The following is a 12,090-nucleotide window of genomic DNA, read 5'->3' on the forward strand; positions in this document are numbered from 1 at the left end:
TGCAACCCAGTCTCATATAAAAACGTACACTGACTACATTGGTCCAAAGTGCAAAACGTAGAGTGGTTACAATAATGGCCCTTGAATTGTATGACTGTTACATTTTTTTGCCCTTTCTTTTCCTATGGGCCTTGAATTGTATGACTGTTACATTTTCTTTTTCCTATTATTTTCCGTCCAAGTCACGTGACTTTCAAGATTCCGGCTGCGAAAACAAAAAACATGGCGGACATTTCTCTCATTTTTAGTGAAAATTATCATATTTTGAGTTAGATTCTGCATAAAAATAAGTTTTGATTACATTTCTAGCGAGAAATATATATTTTATTTTCATAATATTCACTCAGTGAATGTACATAACCCCTCGCTTCTCGTTGTTGCGAATATTTTTCAGATCTTGCCAGAATAATGTGAAACTGTAACGTTTTGTTTGGTTGCTATGGACCCTGCTATCGTTGCCCTAGCGGCTCTCCTTGAATTGTATGACTGTTACATTTTTTTTGCCTATTCTTTTCCTATGGGCCTTGAATTGTATGACTGTTACATTTTCCGTCCAAATCACGTGACTTTCAAGATTCCGGCTGCGAAAACAAAAAACATGGGGGACATTTCTCTAATTTTTAGTGAAAATTATCATATTTTGAGTTAGATTCTGCATAAAAATAAGTTTTGATTACATTTCTAGCGAGAAATATATATTTTATTTTCATAATATTCCCTCAGTGAATGTACATAAACCCTCGCTTGCTCGTTGTTGCGAATATTTTTTAGATCTTGCCAGAATAATGTGAAACTGTAACGTTTTGTTTGGTTGCTATGGACCCTGCTATCGTTGCACTAGCGGCTCTCTTGATGGGTTTTGGTTTTGACGCGTCGTGGCCCCCGTGGCCCCACAAAGTACCTACTTTTAGCGTGCTTGTTGAATTCATTGACTGGCGTGTAAATTGTGGTATTAATCCTCGATCAGGATATTTCAATAAATAACCAGGCGGTGTTTCACAAATGACAATGACATACTCAGTTCTGCCACCACGTGTCTGCTTATTTCTGGGATATGATCAAGTTTTGTTCTGCAAACACTTTACAATATGGTTAATTTATTAAACATTAGTAAATGTATTAACTAACACGAACTAACAATGAACAATAAATTTGTTACAGTATTTATTCATCTTTGCTAATGTTAGTAAAAAGAAATACAGCTGTTCATTGTTTGTTCATGTTAGTTCACAGTGCATTAACTCATGTTAACAATATTTGTATAAAGTATTAGTAAATGTTGAAATTAACCTTAACAAAGATGAATAAATGCTGTAAGTGCAGTTCATTATTAGTTAATGTTAACTAATGTAGTTAACTAATGAACCTTATTGTAGTGTTACCGAATTTATATTGTTGTAAGTATGCAATATCTATCTATCTATCTATCTATCTATCTATCTATCTATCTAGCTATCTATCTAGCTATCTATCTAGCTATCTATCTCTGATAGATGATCTGTCAAGCCTTTGCAAACACAGCACGTGTTCTCTGGTTTGCTACAAACTGGGAGTCTTTCAGGCTTTTACATTTTTTTAATATAGACTGCATAACAACATAGTGAACATACATATACATATTATATTATAACAAAACAATGGGATTGAACATTTATTTATTTAATTAATGGTGTTGTCCTCCGTCACCCACTGTGCCGGCCAAGTTTTCCCACTGTAATAAAAAGAGATTGTTATTAATTTAGATCTTTACATCAACAATGAATTCAATTCAAAACAAACATGATAAGGTTCAGGGCAATAAGGAACCACAAGCCACCCCTTCATTCAGTAGGTTTATAAACTTACAGTAACCTGATAACAGTAAATATGGTAATATTTTGGTTAAGGTTTGAATATGCATTACCTACGGTGTAAACATTTATTTAAATTCATATACCTCTGCTCAAAAGGTATCCATTATAAAAGACCTCTGCAATTTGCTCCACAATAATAGTCTTGAAAATGTGTTCATGAAAGGATTTTGTATTTTGTAAATGCCTTTAACCAATGTGTGTTACTTTAGCATCCCAATGTCAACATCTAATCAAAATTCAATCTAAAGAAAAATTAAATCCTTGCTCAGAATAAATGAGTGATTATGTCCAACATATGTCTATCCATTATGGCAGTCAGGTTTATCTGCCTTAAACACCACATCACTGATAAAATACACAAACACTGTAGAACTTTAACTAAAAGCTCAGTGCCAACAATTGTCCGCCCTCTTTACGGAGCTGATGTGATAGTACATTTTGATAAATGAAGCTCAGTCTCAGGTAGTTGCTTTGCGCAGTAGATCTCTGTTCCCTTGCGCTGCTTAGCGTGTATGTTTAAACTTAAGGCAGCATGCCTTAAATCATTTATTTTTTACTCTAAACAATTAATCCATCCAGTTAATCTCATACTTACATGCACAAATATATAATTTAGATTTGAGCAAGAGCTTTGCACAAAATAAATTAAAGGCAAGCCACATATAAATGGCTATTCCAAATACAACCCGTTCAGTCAAGTGCCTGATGCAATTATGGATGTTAAATGGACTTGCACTTATATAGCGCTTTTATACTTTCTGGGATTACTCAAAACACTTTTACAATGTGTATCACTACCACTACACACACATTCATACAGCACTGTTTGCAGACAGGCTTTGAAGACTGGATTCCCACATATTAATACACCTAATGACAGACTGGTGGTTTTAGTGTCTTGCCCAAGGACACATTGACGCACTGAGCCACAGCTGCCCACAAATACAAGCCAAGGTCATTACTTTATTGGTTTATTTAGTGTTGGGAGTAACACGTTACAAAAGTAACGCAATTACAGTAATGTATTCCATTTCGCTGTAACGCAGTAATATAACGCATTACAAATAAAAATTCGGTAATATTATACCCGTTACAATCTCAGTAACGCATGAGATGCAATGCTTTTTAACAGAAAGTTAGGTGATTTTTTTTTTTTTTTAAGAATTCACCACTACCGAGAAACATTTTGGCAGTGGCACCAGCGAAGAAAAAAATTTGATGTTCTTTCTGTTGCTGGAATTCTATGGTTAGGATGGCTGAGACAGAGTCTACATTTGCAAGGTGGACATTCTCCCATTATTTTCAGTTCATCAAAGAGAAAGATAAGAATATTATAGTCAAGTGCAATCTATGTGTGTGTGCGACACCGAGGGAACTCTCTACTTCGAAAAATAGCACCAGTAACTTAAAGAAACACCTGGACAGGTGTCACGGTAACACTAAGCTAACCAAGAGAGCTGGCGCAGAGAAGAGAAAAAATGATGGGGATGAGAGCAAGACAAAGCAACAGAAATGATGTTTCTCTCAGACTGCCATGCTTAAACCCCAAGAGGTGAAGAGACTCGTGGCAGAGTATATTGTTGAAGACATGCTGCCTCTATCAACAGTGAAATCTCCGGCTTTTATAAAGCTTGTCGGCAAAATCCCCATCAACACCCGAAATGACAAGGTAAGCTAACGTTGTCATAAAGACTGCTGTTATTAACATTAAGTTTACAAGCCACGCTGATACGTTAATGTGGTAAAACAGCTAGTGATGTGCAGTTTTGATGTGCAGTTGTTTGTGAACGATTCATTCATTTTGAACGATTCTTTTTAGTGACTCAAGATTTACCAGACTTTGATCCATTCCCTCCTTTTCTGATTCTGTGATTGTTACTTTTTGCTTTGTGACATAAGCCTTCACTGTGTCTATTATATTAAGTTGTTAGTAGCCTTAGGGGCCTACACAGTCATAATGCTATTCCACATTGCCCCACATTATCCTACTAGATGTATAATGAGCTGCAATAAATTAAAATTTTAGCATTTTAGAATGCCAAGTCATACTTCTGTGGTTATTTTAGTGTAAGTAACTCAAAAGTAATGCAAAAGTAGTGTAACACATTACAATTCAGAGACAGTAATATTGTAATATAACTAATTACTCTCAGATGACTGTAACTAGTAATCTATAATGTATTAAATTTTTTAAGTAACTTGCCCAACACTGATTGTACATACCAGAGTGAACAGGGCTCCCATTCTACCAACTTCTTTTGGATCCCCTGAAAAAACATCAAAGTTGGGGGGTTAAGGGGTTTTCAGTTGGGGTGCTGCAATTCCACTGAGTACATCTAAGACTTTTAATTATTGTAAAAACTAACCTTCTGCATTTTGCAGCGGATCACCCTCTTAACTGGGTAAAAAGTCCCTTCTTGGATCCCATGGTTACATTCTGAAAGAGCAAAAAAAGTACATCAGTTTGACCTCATACTTCATCAATGTATTAAAAAACTATTTTGACAGGCAACACATGATATATTTTATGACTTAAATATAAATGGCTAAGGCAAAATAATCACTGTATTTGAAGTCTGATTTGAAATGGTAAAATGTAAATCTAGGAAAGCTTAAAAACCTTTGGCTGATTTTTTCCCCCTCAGTTTCTTCCCTGTAGTTTCTTCCTTGTCCTTCACCTTCCTTTTTTTGTTTGCAGAGATTTCTGTTGAGATGAAGGAAATGTATCTGTTATTACAATGAATACTGGTTTAACACAGTACCTTTATTCCAATAACAAATGTATACTGTACACATTACATTTGGAAATATATAGATTGTAATCGATAATGCTTCAATTCACAGGGAACAGGGTGTCACAGATTGATTTACTAAGTAAGATTCTGTCAATATTCTTTCAATTTGATATAATGGGTTTTACAAACCCCAATTCCAATTAAGCTGGGTCAACTGTAAAACAAAAATAAAAACATAATACAACGATTTATGAATCATTTAAACCTATTTTAATCTGAAAACTTTACAAAGACAGGACAACTAATCTGTTGTTTGAATGTTTGGAACATATAGTACTGAGAATGTTTGACACATTCCACAGGTGAACAGGTTCATTGGAAACACGTGAGTGTCATGATTGGGCAAAAAATGGGCATCTATGCAATTCATTCACAAGCAAGTCATCCTTTGTTGTTAATGACTGAGTCATCTGGGGATGCTATTTGATGGTGAGAATCACTACTAAAAACATTTTAAAACATTTTAACGTTGGCTCAGGAACACCTTGAAAAACAATTGTCAGTTAACTGTTTGTCACTACTACAAGTGCTACGTGTGCAGTCCACATTTAAACGTTTTTGGAAATCATGTACCTCGTGTTCCTTGGGATAAAGAGGAAAATGACCTCCCAGATTGTTATCAGTGCTAAGTTCAAAAGCCATGGGGGTGTGTTAGTGCCCATGGCAAACCCATGCCCCATGACATTCAAAATGAGTGAATCTTTGCAAACAAACAATAAAGCTTTTCAGTTTGAACATTAAACATCTTGTCTTCGTTGTATATTCATTAAATATAGGAACTTCACAGGAATAGGGGTTTGTATGATCATCAAGGGCCTAATTTATGAATGTATATAAACACATATAAACAAACTGAGATTATGATGACAGAAATCGCCACAGAATATGAAAGCTAAGTTACATCATATTATTTTGAGTTGATTATCATTTATTAACAGAATCTAGCATAGGCTGTGAATTGTTACAGCCATGTATTTTGATGTATTTTGAAGCCATGTAGCTTGTCCACATCTACACAGTAGACTAAAGTGAATTCTATACAAATAAGGACCCCAACACCTACAGCAGACTTTGGATGTGCAACAGTGCACTCCATAATGAAACATTATATTTCACTTTAGTAATATCTGAAAGGCAAGTTATCCAGATGTACATATTACAGTAGTTATTGGTATAACTATAAATATAATATAATAACCCTCACAATAATTAGTCACTTGTATTATGATTTTTTAATTTAATACATTTCTTCATTTAGAGTATAGGCCTTTATCGCAGTGCGCGTGTCATCACTTCCAATGGAGAATAGTAGTGTAAACCGATTTCCGGTCTAGTCTGTAGAAATGGTGGCAAGCACAGCGAGGAATTGTCGTTGCATTCCTAAATGTTGTAATAGTTTTACTAAACAGCCGTATCTCAGTTTACTTTCTTTTCCAACTGATGAAAAAGCGAAGAAAATGTGAATTCATGCTATTCAGCAGGATGAAGGTTTTGCAGTTTTAAAAGGGAGTACGTACATATGCGGGCAACAATTCACAGAATCTAAGTTACAACAGTACATACGTACTGAGACACACAGCTGTTTAGTAGAACTATTACATCATTTAGGAACGCAAAAACAATTCCTCGCTGTGCTCGCCGTCATTGCTAAAGACTAGACCGTGAGTCGGTTTAAGCTACTATTCGCCGCTGTAAGTGACGACACGAACACTGTGATAAAGGCCTATCATTTCAGTTTGAGAAAAAGAAACAGATTAAATGTTTAACATGGTTATCATTTATACCATGATTAAACAACATGAAAAAAAAAAACACGACTAGCAATTGAATCATGATTTATGTGCTATTTGAAAATACCGGAACTTACTGCGTTTCTGCTGAGGTGGTTCTGTGATGGGTAGGATGGGAGGACTGGCTGTAGACTGGATGGGAGGAGGACTGGTGGTGGATTGGATGGGAGGACTGGCGGTGGACTGGACAGGAGGACTGGCGGTAGATTGGATGGGAGGAGGACTGGTGGTGGATTGGATGGGAGGACTGGCGGTAGATTGGATGGGAGGAGGACTGGTGGTGGATTGGATGGGAGGACTGGCGGTGGACTGGACAGGAGGACTGGCGGTAGATTGGATGGGAGGAGGACTGGTGGTGGATTGGATGGGAGGACTGGCGGTAGATTGGATGGGAGGACTGGCGGTAGATTGGATGGGAGGAGGACTGGTGGTGGATTGGATGGGAGGACTGGCGGTAGATTGGATGGGAGGAGGACTGGTGGTGGATTGGATGGGAGGACTGGCGGTGGACTGGACAGGGGGAGTGGCAGTAGACTGGATGGGAGGAGGACTGGTGGTGGATTGGATGGGAGGACTGGCGGTGGACTGGACAGGGGGAGTGGCGGTAGACTGGATGGGAGGATGACTGGTGGTGGATTGGATGGGAGGACTGGCGGTAGATTGGATGGGAGGAGGACTGGTGGTGGATTGGATGGGAGGACTGGCGGTGGACTGGACAGGAGGACTGGCGGTAGATTGGATGGGAGGATGACTGGTGGTGGATTGGATGGGAGGACTGGCGGTAGATTGGATGGGAGGAGGACTGGCGGTAGACTGGACAGGAGGACTGGTGGTGGACTGCTGGTTAGTAAAACCTCAATGGTACAAAAAGAGAAAATTATTTAAGTCCATAAAGCATCAGAAACTGTTAAAAAAATGCTGACCAGTGTTTCCCAAAGTCAAATATATAAAATATGTACTTATAATATATGTACAGTGCTATGCATACGTTTAGGCACCCATGCTAAATTTGACTAAAAAGAGGAATAAAAAATCATCTTAATGCCTCAATTTAAAAAAAAAAATTAAGAAAAATCCAACCTATAAGGACACCAATTTTCATTGTGATTAAATAATATATTGTAAATAAATAAATGTTCTTCCTTAAAGTACAGGGTGCATAAGTTTGGACACCCCTAAGTTAAATTCCCATAGAGGCAGGCAGATTTTTATTTTTGAAGGCCAGTTATTTCATGGATCCAGGATAGTCTGCATCCTGATAAAGTTCCCTTGGCCTTTGGAATTAAAATCGCCCCACATCATCACATAGCATTCACCATACCTAGAGACTGGCATGGTTTTATTTCAGTTAGCCTAATAGCTGGATTGATTTGCATTGAGAGATGATGTTATGGAAAGTTATGTTTTTCTTAATTTTTTTTTTTTAAATTAAGGCATTAAGATCAATTTCCAAAAGATGATTTTTTATTCTTCTTTTTAGTCAACTTTAGCATGGGTGCCTAAACTTATGCATAGCACTTTGTGTGTGTATATATATATATATATATATATATATATATATATATATATATATATATATATATATATATATATGACTCTGAAAGCAGATAATTTTTGTATTAAACAATTATCAAAAAAAATTGTTGGTGACTAATTGTATAATTGATTAATAATCTCAAATATCCATTAGTTGTCGCAGCTCTAAGATAAACACCTATTGGATAAAGCAAACTTGGATAAGACCAAACTTGATGAAGCAACAGGTGAATAGCTATACAACTGTAATTGCTGTGTCTGTGCCACATATATATAATCGCATACACTTACCATTCAGTAAGAGTTCATAAAGAGCCTTCATCCTGTCCAGGCATTTTTTTGAATTGTCTGACAGTTCCCATTTTGGCTGGAGGACTTGGGCGGACCAGGTTTTCTGTTTCTTTGGTTTTTTCCCAATGAAGACGATGGCCTTGTAGCCTAATGTGTTTAACTTTTCGACCTGAAAATAAAGATTTATTAGATAATACAGAAATATAAGCAATTATAAATGTCTGAAACATTGTGGGCTGTAATTATGTAAATATAATAACTACAGACGTTATACACATACCAAGACAGATGCCTCGTCAACCACATGAGACGTGGTTTGGTTTTTGTTTTGGTTTTTCAACCACGTCTCTTTTCTGGCCTCAAATTTTAAAAGTTTTTTTGCAAGTCTTTGCTTTCGTGGCTGTACGGACTTGCAATATTTGCAGGTCTTGGTGGCCACACCAATAGCTGCTTTGCAGCTCACGCAGGTGGTTATTGTTGAGCCTCGTGGCATCTTAAAACTAGAATATAAAACAATCCACATTTAATAACCAAAGTGACAAAGGAACTGCATTAAGTGTTGTATTACAAATGTTTGTAATTTGGGCAACTTCAAAATTATCAGTAGTGTCAGACATCAACAATTCATGTGTGTTTCCTATTTTCAAACGCAATACAGCATGAGATATCTTTATATAGATATAGTTTATTTTGCGTTTAAATTATTTCTGCCCTTGAGCGGGCTGGCCCGCATTTGTGTCATCTGTTGCAGTGCATTGTGGGATTTGTAGTATGAGTTTGTTGTGGTGGAGTGCGATTTACCGCGGGCCATTAATAGGCTAATAGACGTATGAAATTATCCGGCTAAAAACTTTTAGTCCCTAATGCAGATTCTATACAACAACCCATACTTCATAGCTCCAAGTTGATTTCTGTTTATTTTACCACTTTTCTTAATGTAGCCTAGCTCCTATCTCATTTTGATTCTGCTGCAGTGACGTGATTTTGGAATCAATAAATATTTCAATTTAGGCTATATCATTCTGACATCGGTTAGCACATTGCTGCCAACTGCAGCTAACGTTAAATGTGGTGCTAGCCTAATGCTGAATAAACCCGTATGTCATTGGACACATAAATTCATGGTGATATATAATAAACGAATGATGGCTTAACTTTATTATTCAGGTTCAGTTAGCATGTTGATATCAGTAAGTTAGGCTACGTGTATTCAATACCTACCTTTCGAGGATGTCGTACAGTATGAACCCCTCATTCACTTCTGCTGACCTCTGTGCCTCTGATAAGGCAACCCACGTGTCAATTAGCGACATCGCAGCTACGTTGCGCGCGCGCGCGCGCACACACACACACACACACACACACACACACACACACAATTGTGTTTATAACAGGACATCATTCAAGCTTCAAAGTGTTTAGGCCTAGGCCTACTTATATTTGTGTAGCCTACACTCAATGCAATGAAACAACATTGTGCATTGGTTTTCAATTTTGTTTATTTTCTTAATTATGTTACACATACTAAATTGATTAAAAAAGAAAATCAAATGTGTTTTTAATGGTATTATTATTTAATACAGAAATAAATTATTTAGCCTATAATTCAGATAAAGTTAGTGTTAATTAAAATTTGAATGAAAACAAATATATTGATCTGAAATATAACAAATTAATTTTAGATTCACGCAGGTATACCCAATATCAAGGTCTTTTTGTCTTTCTATTCATTTAATTTGTAAATTAATTTATCTTGTTTTCATTATTTTAATTCTTTCTTCATTGACCCCATATTTCTAAGAATGTGTGGTCACTTATTTGCTTTTATTAATGTCTTACTGTTGTAGTATAATGTGAAGCACTTTGGGCTACAAGATTGCAATTAAATGTGCTATATAAACAAGTTAATAAACAAATTATATAAAACTTGTCACTGCACTACAAATAAATAGGTTCAATGCCTTTAATTTATATAACTTGTTTATTAAAAAAATACAATGCCTAAGACATTTATTTTCCTCTCGTGGTAAAGCCTGAGTCTTCTGCATTTTTGTTTTGCTTTTTCCTCCATTGTACCGAACTTGTACCAAACCCTGATGCTTGAAACGAGGTATGAACCAAACTGTGACTGTACCATTCCACCCCTACTGTCTACCGTAAACTGAACCCAAAGACCACTGTATCTGTAGGCATATTATAATCTGTGATTGTAAAATAAGATTTATTCATTGTAGGATATTTCCAGCAGGGTGCCTGGCTATAGAGGTTATGCCATCCAAAAAGGTCTCAGACTCCTTAAATACTGCTTAACCATGCCATCCAATAAAGCACTGCACACAATTTTTTGTCTTCTAAAATCTAGGCTATAACATTAGATGTATTATGTAGCCTATTTGCTGTGGCAGATATAAATGATTTGAATGACTGTGTTAGGTGAATCCTGGCATAAACCCTCCAATAAAGAAACACACAGCCTTCAAAGTGCTCTATGAGCCTAAGCCTGTTAGGGCACATTGCACATGTCCAAAATTGGAAAAAAATACATAAAACTTTGACAAAGAGCTAAACAAATACATCACTGGAAAGGTCTTGCCCTGCAGAGTAAGATATACTAATTTGAAGGTTTTATGTTATTCCTACTTTGAGATATTGACATTTGAACCTTGACATTAGGGCATATTTGAAGGCTTATAATTATGGGAGAAAAAGGGTTACAGATATGAAACCACCTGTTATAGAAAGGTGTTGACATGGGTTATAAGTTGTGTATACTGGGTCATAGTCACCAAGGGTTGGGGGGGGGGGGGGGGGTGTTCACCCTTTGTTCAATGGGTGAAAATAAAGAAATCACCCATTGAACAAGACAATATTTAAATTCTGATGCCAAAAATGTGTTTGTTATCCCCTCCGACCCATAGAAAGCCACCAATTAAGTATTTACAACTTCCAATAGGGAAAACCCTGTTTTTTTTTAAAAAAAAACTACAACTCCCTAGACCCCTCTTCAGTACTTGTGTTGACATCAGCACCCCAGTTGTAGTTCTTCCGTTTTAGGGTTGTGAAAACATATATCTACCCAATATATCAAATATCACACACTGTCTAGTAAATAATTATACTGCATGTATATGATCTATGATAAGAGGAGTCAAAAATATTTGTTTAATGCCGATATTTTAACTTAAACAGGAGACCAGCGCGCTCACTCCTCTGCTCACGTGACGCAAAGCTGAGTGTCCTCATCTCCATAGTTACGGGTGTTGCTACTTCCGCTATCAATAATGTGAAAACAAAACACACATTTATTTTTATAAAACTGCGGTATAAAACACAAATATCTTAAAGACAAGAGATATTAGTTTTACACATAATCCGCGATTTTGTTTTACCGACGAAAGTCACATGACTGCTCACGTCAGCAGTTGACAGCCAAATGAATATGAAGCCTAAAATATCGACATTAATTAAAAATAAAACATAAAAATGAAGTGTAAAATATAATTTTCACCCTAGTGGGTTGCTATTGTACATGTAAAATGAGTTAACACTGACAAAGACAAAAAAAACAAACATTTTGATATATGAAATATTATTAATATATGAAATAATAATACATTACTTATACTATATTCATTTTAATTTTACAAGAGCGTCTGGCCCTGATAGTGTCTGCCGAGCAAAGTTCTGGCTGATGATCCCTGCCTTACAATATGGGCTTAATACTTACTAAAGACTGACTTGAAAGGAAAAACTTACACTCATTGGATACAACAGGAAAACTGACTTAAATTAAAATATTCATAAATCAAACAAAAGAGACATGAC

At 36.3% G+C, this 12,090-nt stretch overlaps 1 long non-coding RNA gene across 1 annotated transcript; it reads right to left on the reverse strand.

Annotated features, from left to right (window-relative positions):
• Positions 1-1,641: 1,641 nt before the first annotated feature.
• Positions 1,642-4,290, reverse strand: LOC311080093. The gene is made up of 3 exons (XR_014605515.1): positions 4,220-4,290; positions 4,077-4,120; positions 1,642-1,711 (listed from the first exon to the last, which is right to left on the reverse strand). It is a non-coding gene; the product is annotated as an uncharacterized lncRNA (long non-coding RNA).
• Positions 4,291-12,090: the final 7,800 nt, after the last annotated feature.

Source organism: Abramis brama (assembly GCF_963993115.1).
Source record: "Abramis brama genome assembly, chromosome: 3".
Taxonomy (NCBI): Eukaryota; Metazoa; Chordata; class Actinopteri; order Cypriniformes; family Leuciscidae; genus Abramis; species Abramis brama.